The sequence below is a fragment of the Parasteatoda tepidariorum genome, chromosome 7 (genome assembly GCF_982258835.1).
Source record: "Parasteatoda tepidariorum strain Cologne lab strain chromosome 7, Ptep-v5.0, whole genome shotgun sequence".
Lineage (NCBI taxonomy): Eukaryota > Metazoa > Arthropoda > Arachnida > Araneae > Theridiidae > Parasteatoda > Parasteatoda tepidariorum.
This window is the reverse complement of record NC_141761.1, coordinates 70,121,696-70,134,342: the sequence shown is the minus strand read 5'-3', so window position 1 is coordinate 70,134,342 and position 12,647 is coordinate 70,121,696. Positions and strand designations below refer to the sequence as shown.

The 12,647-nt window shown below is 30.4% G+C and overlaps 1 long non-coding RNA gene across 1 annotated transcript; it reads left to right on the top strand.

Annotated features, from left to right (window-relative positions):
* Window positions 1–468: 468 nt before the first annotated feature.
* LOC107454027 (uncharacterized) lies at window positions 469–11,814 on the top strand. Its single transcript, XR_001585412.4, has 4 exons — window positions 469–483; window positions 638–773; window positions 6,980–7,006; window positions 11,645–11,814. It is a non-coding gene; the product is annotated as an uncharacterized LOC107454027 (long non-coding RNA).
* The last annotated feature ends 833 nt before the right edge of the window (window positions 11,815–12,647 follow it).

Below are 12,647 nucleotides of genomic sequence, written 5' to 3'. Positions count from 1 at the left end.
CTAGTTTTTGCATCAATAATTATCGTAAAATCACAGAATCACTTTAACTAAATAAATATTACGTAAAAATTACAGTATTATATTTCACGACAAAATTTTTACTGTAAAATGGATTTTACACGTACCTAAATGGTGTACCTAAAGTGCTGGTACTTTATACCGTAATTTGATCGGAATTTCTTACAGTGTTGCTTAATGCAAACCTTAATTACATTGATTAAAATATTCTTGAAACATTGAGATCTTTTCTGCTTTTTGACCAAGTCTTACCCACATGAATCTATTTAAGAAAAATACTTGATAAATGTAATTCCAAAAAATTTCGAAATTCTTATAACTAATATTGTTTACATACATTTTTCAAACTACATTCATTTGATGCTTTACAGATTTACCAATAACATATTTGATTCTTTTGTCAAACTTGTGATAACTTGAATGCATATCATAACGACATTATCCAGTCCACTGTTTAAACGACACGTAATGTATTTGAATCAAATTTTTATTTGCTTGCATCAAAATAAACTTAATTTAATATAATTCAAGATTGCTATTAACTTTACTAGAATATGTGAATGTATATTTTATTCATTTCCGCGGAATAAAAATTTTATTGATATTTGCTTGTTTCCAGGTGCATCAATTATATTTTATATGAATATAAAGAAGATAAATTTTGAATACACGCTTTTTTCATTAGTTCTATCAGAATTCTAAAAAGATGGAAGTGATACCTTTTATTTTCCTAATATTCAGTATTATAGTTGCTGGTAAGTTGAATTTAAAATTTATACGAAACTAATTATATGTTTTACTCTTATGTTGACAAAATAATTTTTCCTAAAGATAATTACTCCAAATCCAACAGAAATTCAATTAAAATTACAGATTATGATTATTTTGTGGGAAATTAAATAAAGTATTTGAATTAAAATAAACTTACCTAAGGGAGAGTTTGTAAATTCAATTATTTTGAATTGAAATTTAAATATGATTTGTTTAGTAAATGTAGTTCTAAAAATTATATTTACGGTGTTTTGTTGTCTCCGTAGAAGCAAGGCTTGTAAATTATTGTCGAAATTAATTACTAAAATATATCTAAATCTCAAAGGATTCTGCTGAGCATCTAAAAATGTATCAAAACCCTTACAAAAAGGAAAGGAAAATTATTAGAAACTATTAGAAAACTTATGGTAATAGTTTATTAAAACTCCACTATTTTAATAAATTTTTTATTACTTTTAAACGTATAAAAGGCGTATTTCAAAGCTATTTTTCAAAAGCTCAGTCAGATACATTGATTTAAGTACTGTTGATGGTTAAGTAATGTTTAATGAACGAATTACTAATTTCAGGTTTATCAGGTTTAAACTATCTTAAAAGTATTGAAATATCATAAAATACATAACTCTGAAAATTTTTTTTTTTACTTTTGTCATTTGTAAATTCAAAAAGAAAACTTAGTATAACTATACTATTTACAATACAGTGTATAAATGAAAAAGGCGACAGTTTAATAACAACTTTACTAATTATCAGCATTTCAGGTACTAAATTGCAATCTCTATGTTAGGGGTCTACCTTTAGATATGTTTATGTGAAGACAATGTCATAAGTTACCAAATTATTCGTAAATACGTACTTTTACTTACTATCGATGCACTTTTTTAGACGGATCTGAAAATTCTTCAAAATAGGAGTAACCACATTCGTGGAAAATCAAATAGTTTAGTCAAAAGTTTTACACCTTGCATTTACTGCGTATTTTATAATTCATCATACGACTTTTTCGTTCGCTTGGAAATAAATTTAAGCAATTCAAAATATTTTGTTCACGGAAAATTTTATGCAATATATTTTTTAATAATTATTTAAATTTTTTTCTTAATTTATTAACGGTAAAAATAATTGGATAAGAAGGCACTCAATTTTTCGCATTTTTTTGAACTATGTAATTTTATTGGTAAGCCAAAATTAGTTCAGAATCTGTGGAATTTTGAAGAATGAAAATTTAAAAATTCTAGTTTTTTTAGTATTTTCATTATTTAGAAATAATTTGGCTGATTTTGCTCATTGTAGTTACCATGCTTATTACTGGCTGATTGTACTTATTACTGCTCATTTTATTATGTAAAATTATAATTATATTATTTTAAATGACAAAAAAATTGCATATCTTTCTGTTAAAATTTTTTTGACTCTCATTCATAAAAATAGTCTTTTTTGCAAAGACTGAATTCACAGAAAAGTTCAAATTAATGTATCTTTTAGATGCTGAATACTCTAAAAATCTGATTTAAGTAAATCAAAGATATATGCTTGATCTATATTAATCATATCCTTTAAAAAGAGACAAATAAAACGAAAGCAAAAAAAAAAAATACATTTTAACAGATTTTGCACTTGAATTAGAAAACTGAACAACTACTGATGTTTAGACAAATCTATTACATAGTGTGAAATTCCGGACCAAATTATGGCATAGAGTACTGACACTTAGAGTGCATCATCCGTAAAATGCATTTTGCAATAAAATCCATTTTTTATATCGTAATTTTTCCAGTAATATTGATTTACTTAAAGTGACTCAGTGATTATAGGGCATTTATTGCTCTAAAAAAATGCGATATATCAAATTTTTTTGTTCCGTAACACACTCTGATAAAAATAGGATTCCATGGTGAAAAGTACCAGCACCTTGCTTGCTGGGACTTTTTCCCATAATTTGATCCAGGATTTTATAGTGTAAATACCAATTTAAACTAAGCCAGTGCAATTAAAACCAATTTAATACTTTAAAATATCTATTATTATTATTATATCTATTGCTGAAATAAAATTATTTTTATCTATTATTATTATATCTATTATTGAAATAAAATTATTATATCCATTATTATTATATCTATTACTTAAAATATCTACCTTCACAAATCTAAAATCTTCGTGCTAGTGTAACATTTACGTGATCAAGTGTTGTCACTACATTCACCTATTTAATTTTAAAAACATAACTTATGAGGGAAAAAAAAGATTCATTTTGAAAAGGAAAAAAATTAGAAAAAAAAATGTGCAAGGAAGTTTCTCTAAATAATAAGAAATCACCAGAGTTGCGGCTGCCACATTTTTGAGTGTTCAACTTCACCTTAAATTTCGTCTTGCTGCGCATATACTAACATGACCACGAGCGCAAAACGTAACAAACAATCGTGAACTTCTAAAAGTGTGTAGGATATATATGGGAAGTTTGATGGATAAAAAAACTTGCAGTTGATGCCCAGTCAGAGAATATTTAATTGCTGAACTTGAAATTAAAAATACTATACGTGGGTGCTTAACAAACTAGGAAAAAAGCAGCTACGAAGTTGCAGCATTTTTTGCTAAACTGCTGATTTTTTTTTCGTTAAGGCAAGGTTGAGGGAAAATGGAGGCAAGAACACTTTACTAGGATTAAGCAAACATTCTTAAATTCAATTTTTAGTTTGAGGTTTTACTTTATCACTCCTCTTTGAGCGAGTGATTACTGTTATCTGGATTTTTAGTTACTTTTTATACATTGCTTGTTGTTCAAGCATCATGAAAATAATTTTTTGATTACCACCTACTGTCTTTACATTTAAAATCAGGAAGAATCAGGGTAGAATTTTTGTAATATTCATTCAGATTATAAAAATTTTCTAATGACTTCGAGACGCATTTGTTGTCAATGAGCAGAAACACTGCCGAGGTTCCTCTTTTTGACGTCTCATTTAAATGTCCTTCAGTCACCACTCATTTAAGTCATACTGCTCGGAGAAAAAAATTCCAATAAAATTAACATACTGTATGTTAAATGAATTTGTGGTAAGAAAAAGCATAATTCAGGTAATAAAACTAATATATATGTTATTTATTAAGGGTATTATACGTATTATACGTTATTTATGTTTTTGTACTTGATTTCTTAACTTAAAATACCATTTACCCAAATTATCGCAAACTAATTAGCATATTTTAGATGACATTTCTTGTTTTGAGATTTCAACTTAGCACCGGTTCAACATCGCAAAAGTACCGGCACCTAGGGTGCCGGTGCTTTTTTACCATAAAGTTCCTTTTTATCGTATAATTTTATGGAACAAATAAACTGATATACCAAATTTTTACAGTAATATTTGTTGTAAAATCCCTGAATCACTGCAGTTAAATATTTATTACTGTAAAATATACGGTATTAGATTTTATGAAAAAAAATGTTTTTATGGGTGAAATTAATTTTAGCATCTCTGAAGCAAAATCTGAAATCAGAAGTTCCTCTTTATAAAAAAATTTCTGAATCTAAGCTGGATAGTCTTCTTTGTAGTTAGAGTTAAATCCGTTCAACATTATTCGGTGCGATGTTTTTCACGTATCCTTCACATTTTATGACATTTCGATTTATGAATTTTTCATACTTTAAAACAGAAGGATAAATTATGACTCTTTATTGCTGATATTTGTTTCCTGTAGAATGATATATATCCTAAACTTCTGCAGATTATTTCATTCGGTATATCCATCTCAAAGTCTTAGAACTTGGGTTTTCTGTTATGTAATTTATTTCTTTAATAAATAAACATCACAATATCTCACATCATGGGATTTCCAAATCATTTGAATCTAGTTTAATTAGTTCTCAGAATTTTGAGAAATTGAGATTGTTATGCGTATAGTTTCAGAACATCGGCAACTTTATGTTTTGGGGAGTAAATATAACTGTTTTTTTTTTCTAAATTTTTTATGTAACAATGATTATTATATCATAGAAATAAGTTTTTCAAAATTTCTTTAATTACATAATATTTATTACAAAATATCTCACATCTTATCAAATCTTATTAGACATATATTTTTTAAAAATATCACACATTTAGAAAATTTCTCCGTGTAACATAAAAACATAGTGGTCTAACACAGTTTTCCATTATTGTTGGTGCATTTTTATTGACAAAAAATTCACATGGTAGGATCCTGTTTTTCCTCATTCATTTCCATATTGTTTTGGTTGTCATAAGCATAAAGTTAAAGTTACAAAGGTTAAATATTTGTGTATCCCTAATTTAAAGGTATTCTCCTGTAGTGCTATCATTACGCTTTTGATTTAAGAGTTTAAAACTTAGAGAATGGTTATTTTTTATTATTATTATGACGAAATTCTGATCTACATTTTAACATAAAGTTATTTAAAAAATGTCTAATCTTATTAACCGTTTAACAATCATTATTTTTTGTGCAAAAAATATATATTTATAAATACCGCTATAGAGATTTTTTAAGGGATTTAGATTTTAACGATGAGCTTCACACACAGTGTAATGCGAGCAAAAGTTATATTTAATACACTACTAGCCATTAAAATTGCTGCACCAGGAAGGAATGCAAATAACAGAATGATATTTATTGGTCCCATACAACGCAGTTGGAAGAACAAGTAATTAAATTTTCAGAATTCATTGTCTTGTTGAAACGTAGCGTTATGGTGGCTTCGAAGTTTAGGAAGAGAAACTGGCCCTAACACTTCAAAAATGTAACGGTTGCTGTTCAAATAGCCGGCAATGCGAACAAAAGGGTGATCAAGACGTGTATCCAATGACAGCTTATACCATTACTCCAGGTGAGGGCCCAGTATGACGATGTCGATTGCAAGCTGTCAATGGGCGTACTCCACGATGTCGCCAAACATGGATGCCGCCATCATGATGCTGTATACAGAACCTGGATTCGTCTGAAAAGACGGCGTCATGCATTTCTGAGTCCAGGTTCGTCGTTGGTCACACTATTGGGGGCGCTCGTGCCTGTGATGCAGCGTCAAGGGTAGCTGAAGCCATGGTCACCGTGCTGACAGTCCATGCTGCAAGCGTCGTCGAACTGTTAGTGCAGACACTTGTTGTCTTGCAAATGACCCGACTTGTTGACTGAGAGTTTGCGACCTAGCTGTACGATCCCTAAGGTCATGTGGATAACATGTCTGTCTTTTCGACTGTTAGTGATGGGGGTCCACTGAGATCCTGCACGGCTTTCCCTATGATCATCATGAACCCATTGATTCAATATTTTCCTGACAGTCATGGGATTTCGACGAACGCGAGCAGCAATGCTTCGGTAATATAAATCGCATTACCGGTAGGCCACAATTTGACCTCAATAAAACTCAGACACGTGCTGGTAGACATTTCTCCTTCTTACACGAGGCATAACAAAAACTCTTTTACTCAAGTACAACGCTCATTTTAAATTTCTGTAAGAGAAACTTACTGTCTAATCTTTTATACACATTGTAGGTGTCGCTATCACCGTCTGCTTTGCATGAATGTGCTGATAAGCTAATCATTTGCATATCACAACATACTTTATCCGTCCTGTAAATTTCACTTTCGTGGTGTGTCACTTTCCTTGTGAAGCAATTTTAATGGACAGTAGTGTATATCCGACAGTTTGGTCATAAAGGTAACCGAAAGATTAAGTGAATTATTCATAGGTGAGATCTATATTTTACCAGAGGTTTCAAAATTCACCATTGATTGAAAAAAATACTAACTAACGAAACAAATATTAAAGTAGTTTGGAATCGCTGCTTTAGACATCTCTCTGTTTTACTTTAAAATGTGTTGTAATCTACCAGAAATTTGTGCAAGCAAAAGTAGCATTTGAAAGGAAAATTAATTGTTAAAATAAACATATATAAAGTATTTAATATTAAATTAAAATGTGACTTTATTAGGAAGTTATCATAGAAACGATTTTGAAAGTAACTCGAGGTTCTAACATATTTTAAATGCACTGAAAATATTCATAAAACATAAGTCGTGAATTTAGTAATATTTACGGTTTTTAAGAAATTTTTTTTGTACAATTTTGAAATTAAGCCAACTGTTTTCACTTATATGCAATTCAAAACTTGAACGAAATGAATTGTTTGGTGGAAGTGCAAATGCTTACCAATTTTTATTTGTTTCAGCTCTGGCTGAGGAAGTAAACATACGAGGTAAGTAAACATTTATAGATAAATTCAAAATTAAATAAACTTTGAATATTGGTATTCAACAATTTTAAAATTAACTTAGTATATAGTAATGTGTACGTACTAAATTAATAATTTATGAAACAAACTGCAAAGTTAAGTAAGATGTTAAGAAAATAAATATTATAATTAAAAAGTGATGACAATAATTTATACGTATTGCTTGAAATTTTGGTGGGAAGTTATGGTTTGGTTGGAAGTTATAAATTTTAAAAATTGCTCTTAATATTCGAAATAAATAAAAAGAAATCGTTTCTGTTGCAACTGACTTTCTAGGAAAAGCATTTCAATATGTATTTCCCTTTGAATACCACTAACAATTGGGGATTTTACATAATCAAATTTTTAAAAAAAATTGCGTAAAAGTTTATTTCAAAAACTTTGAATATATTTATTTTATACAGTAAGTGGTTTAAAATAAAACCTTTAGGGAAACAAGGCTTAAATAATTTTAGAAAACTGTTTAGTTGGCTCAAAAGTTTCTAAATATGTCTAAAATATAATGGGACAATTATTTTGCTTACTATTTTTTTAACATAAAATTTTATCATACTTAGTATCGTTTGGAGTTCATTTATCTCTGCCAATTCTACGCGGACATACTTTCCGTTGTTCTTTATTGCGATCTTCAACAGGTGAAGTTATTTCTAATCCCCAAAAGGTTCATCCCAATTAGACCAAATCCATGTGTCCAGAAATGTCCAGAAAGTTTAAAAACAGATGAAGTTTTGAAAAAACCTCATCGATCGTAAAATCGATACAGTTTAGAATATGCTCGGGCGAAGCCTGAGCAGTCCTACATTTAGTGCAAAGTTCATAAATCTTCCGCCCCTGAACATACAAGAGATACCTCAAGTGACCACTTGCAAAGCGAGAGAAGCTAGTCTGTTGGTTTCTAGGTCCCTCGAAAAGCAAGGCACCTCCAGGACGTTTTTTGGAATACCAACTATGCGGAAGAGGAATCCTCCAGAGGTCCATAAACATTTTTTTGCACTCTGCTAAGACCTCATTGAAAGTGGAAGTGGCTGTAAAAGTTCCAAAGAAGCATCTTTAGCCAGTGAGTCCGCCATCTCGTTAACTTTGATTCCAACTTATGATGGAATCCACTGGAAGTGTACTCCAAAGTCCGCTGAAAGCCTGAGGAGCATCCCCAAAATTGAAGCAGCAGCCCTGTCTCCAACATTCATCCAGTTGCAAAGGTGTTCCCCCTCAAATCCTGCTAACTGCCTCACCGTGGCGACGGGGTGCCACTAGAAGGAATGGGCGAATTATGTCGGTAGCTTAGCTCCTGGTAGCGCCACCCTAGGCGTGAAGGCCATTCCATTATGCCCAGCTAATGCTAGCAGGTGATACTATGGAGCTGAATCAGTCTTCTACTTTTGGTGCTCCAGGTCACTTTCGGCCAACAGAAGCTGTAACACTTTCCCCTGTACCATGAGTATAATTCAATCCATGAGTCTCCAATAGGTAAGCGATATAACTTAAAGCCTAATTTTTACATATTGGAGCACCCAACAATCTTTCATTATTGTATTAAAAGTATGAAACAATGAAAGTTAAAAGAAAAGCGAAAAAAGATTACAGATCGGTCAAAATCATACTTCACCGTTCAAGCCAATCAACAAAATGACAGCAGTTTACCTAAGTAATCAGCGGCAGCCAATTAAAATCGAAAGAGACACAAAGGTCGCGTGGAAAAGAGGAGCTCTATTTTATCCAAGTATCCAGGGTTTTAGTTGCGGTTAGTGAGCGGGTGGGTGACCACTTTGATCAGCCTGCCAAGAGCTCACTGACGTGTCTAATAGGTTCTGCTTGAAATTACTGTACTTCAACCGCAGGTCTTTGGGCTACTAAAGCGAGGAGCCATTCCTTCTTTTAAGGATCAAAATGGTGATGACAAGTCTTCGGATCATCCTCAAGGATATTTCCCAGATCATCGCCAATATTCTTCAATCAATTGTGCAGCACTAGTGCAACGTAAATGAAGTACTAACACTATTCTACTTGGTAAAAGGCATGGGTACCATAAGTTTAAAATGAAAAAATAAGTGGTAAAATGAAGAACATCTTTGGAAAAATTTTATCATGATACTTTACATCATGGCATAAAAACCATTTACTTAATTGGTTAATTTTCGCTTTTGGTTTTGTATTTTCAACATATATGTTGAGTAGTAAGAACTATAGTTTTAAAAACTGAAATTTTCGGTTAACCAGTTAACATACGGATGGAAAAATTACAATGAATAGTTTAAATACCGTATATTTTGATTTTATTACCAGAATTATGATTATTTTCCGGAAATGTCAGAATCATTCAAGTATGATAACTTTACCAGAGTTTCTCTCTCCATACACTGACTTACACACGTCATGATTTTTCACATACTAGCGAAAACTTATAAAGGTTCATACATTATTTTTTTTTAAAATTCATATTTCTTGCAGAAACTGAGAATACAAGTGTAAGGGTAAATTTAAGAAAAATAAAGGATTTCTGAAATCCTTTGAAGTATATACGCGAAGTACCGAATCAACTGACTATTTATAAATATTTTCAGATTCCCTAAAGCAATTAAAATTGCAAATTTCCGCATTAAAGGGATTGAAATTTGGTACTTAATTGAAAAAAAGAAACTAAAAAATCTCGAATATAACAAATCCGGAATACATTCCAAGTCATAAACCTTAACTTTGTCCTTTTTAAGATACAATTTTATCTTATTACTATTTTGTTTCATATTTGTCAGTCAAAAAATAATTTTTAATCTTTTCCTAATTTTTTTTAAGGCCATTAAAAACATTAATTCATTATGTATTTATGATCCAACAGCAATATTTTATTTTATAACAAGTTGAAAGAGTTTCTGTGATAACCATTTTATCAAAACAGTTAAAGTATACATTTCAGTCGATTTAATGAGTAAAATAGTTTATAAAAATTTATTACTAATCATAAAAAACCTTAATAAAAATAATAGGAAAGTGGATGATTTCCTATACAGTAAGAGTTTCCAGTTGCAGTGCTCAATCTAAGAGTCACTCTATTATACATTCTAACAATTTACTATAACATTTCATTAATTAGCTTTAAAAACTAATTTTAAATTAGATTCATGTTATACTAATAAGTACACTGTTAAGTAAAACATACAGCTCATATCCTAATAATTTGGTCAATCTAATGACAGTCTACTTACTTATAAAAAGTTCTTTTTAAGGAATTGCATAAAAATAAACTTAACACTAATTCAACTAAGTATTCACATTTTTACTTCATATTATTCACTAAATTTAATTCACAATTATTTTTTTTAAACTTTTAATGTAATAGTTGTTAAATTAAAACACGAACACATCTTTAGCTCATTCTGAATTTAAGAATGTACTCATATTTATATTATAAAGTATCGTTCATAACAGTGTGTAGTTTTAAACAGTTTATATTTATATACAACAAGCAAAACCATTTTGTAGCATATCGATTGTAATCACATTAAAGATTCCAATTCCGGTTAAGGATATATATATATATATATATATATATATATATATATATATATATATATATATATATATATATATACACTATCTGGCCATTAATGACCGGACACCCCTCATTTCGGATACATGAGGTGCTAGTATCAAGTCAGTAGGGCGTAGGGTCGCCACGCGCCCGAATCACAGCTTTAACCCTTCTAGGAAGGCTATCCACTAGGTGTTGGTACACGGCGGCAGGTATTGCCCTCCATTCCTCCTGTAACATGGCGAAGAGTTGTGTGGTGGTTTTGGGGCGTTGTGGCCTGGCCCTCAACCGGCGCTCCAACTCATCCCAGAGATGCTCAATTGGATTGATGTCGGGACTTTGGGATGGCCAGTCAAGCTCTTGCACCCCCATTTCATCAAACCAGTCCGTGATGGCATGTGCTTTATGAATGGCAGCGTTATCGTGTTGAAACACAAACGGGCTATTACCGAACTGTTGCCACAGGGTGGGAAGTGCCAAATTGTCCAGGATGTCTCTACACCCTTCTGCGTTCAGGGTTCTACGCACTAACACCAAGGGTCGAAGGCCAAACCATGAGAAACAGGACCACACCATAATTCCTCCACCACCGAACTTCACAGTGTCCGGTCATTAATGGCTAGATAGTATATATATATATATATATATATATATATATATATATATATATATATATATATATATATATATATATATATATATATATATATATATATATATATATATATATATATATATATATATATATATATATATATATATATATATATATATATATATATATATATATCCCCTATCAAGTTGCTTTTTAGTGTATATCATATCAGTCGATTTGTTCAATAAAAATATGTAACGCTACTACTCGCACCAATAAATATATAGCAATGCATATATTACTCAGATTAACTTTATTTAAATGTCATTTTCATAGTTTGGGCAAATCTTTTCACTCGAACGCAAATATCTTAAAAGACGCACATTGGTTAAAATAGATATACAAAGTCACAGTAGAAATAATGGTAAATAATTCAGATTCTGAAATTATTGTAACAAAATATTTTCATGAAATTTTTTAGATGCTGATGGTCTGAACGCTCAAACAAACAGCTTTTTTAATATGCTGCTATCAGAAGCTCAACAAATGACTACAGAATGACTACTGTAATTTTAGTTATGAAGACTTACCACCTGTTAATGCATATAATAATGATTTCAATTGTCTGAAATAAAATTATTTAAATAGTTATATGATTTTTTAGTTATTCTTGTGTTTAAAATACATTGTAAAGTGTTTGGTGTAACAGTTCTCCGAATTTAGTGTAGAACAACCCAAAAAATTGAGTGAAGGAAGACGTTTTTCAAAATAATCCCAAATGGAACTTTTAAATATACTTTAAATGGCGTAGTTACACCTAAAAATATATAATGGAAGAAGTTTGTGTTTAGATAATGCATATTCAGACCATACGTAAATTATCATCGCTACCGAAATTACCAATGCTGGCGTCCTTTAGATACTGTCCGTTAATTGTTTACAATTAAGTACAAGTTATCGTTGATTTGTAGTCTTTCACATAGCGATGCACTGAATAAATTTGACATTGAAGAAGCTTATGTATGTTTTTAGTTATGTAATAAGAACACGCATACTTAAATTTTTATTCTTTATCTACGAACTGTAATAACTTTGCTACATATAATTTCTATCCAGTTGTGTTCTCTTAAGCCTAATTTGTATCCCTTTTAATTTTATCTGTAATGTGTAAGTTTAATTTACAAATTAATCTTTTATAAAAAAAATAGAATAGTGGGAACCTAAACTAACTGTTCTTATTTTAAATTGTTTAGTAAAAATAACTTTACTGATTCTTATGAGTATCATGTCCCATTGTTATTATAAATATTTGTGTCACTGAACTGGCTAATATTTTACGCCAAAAGTAGTGTAAAGGAACATTCCCTATGTTTCGAACAGTATTTTTTAGTGTTAAGACTAACTAAAACTTTATACATTATTGACTCCAATGATGCTAAATTTTGGTAATAATCACAATTGCCATTATGGCAGTTGGTGCAGTT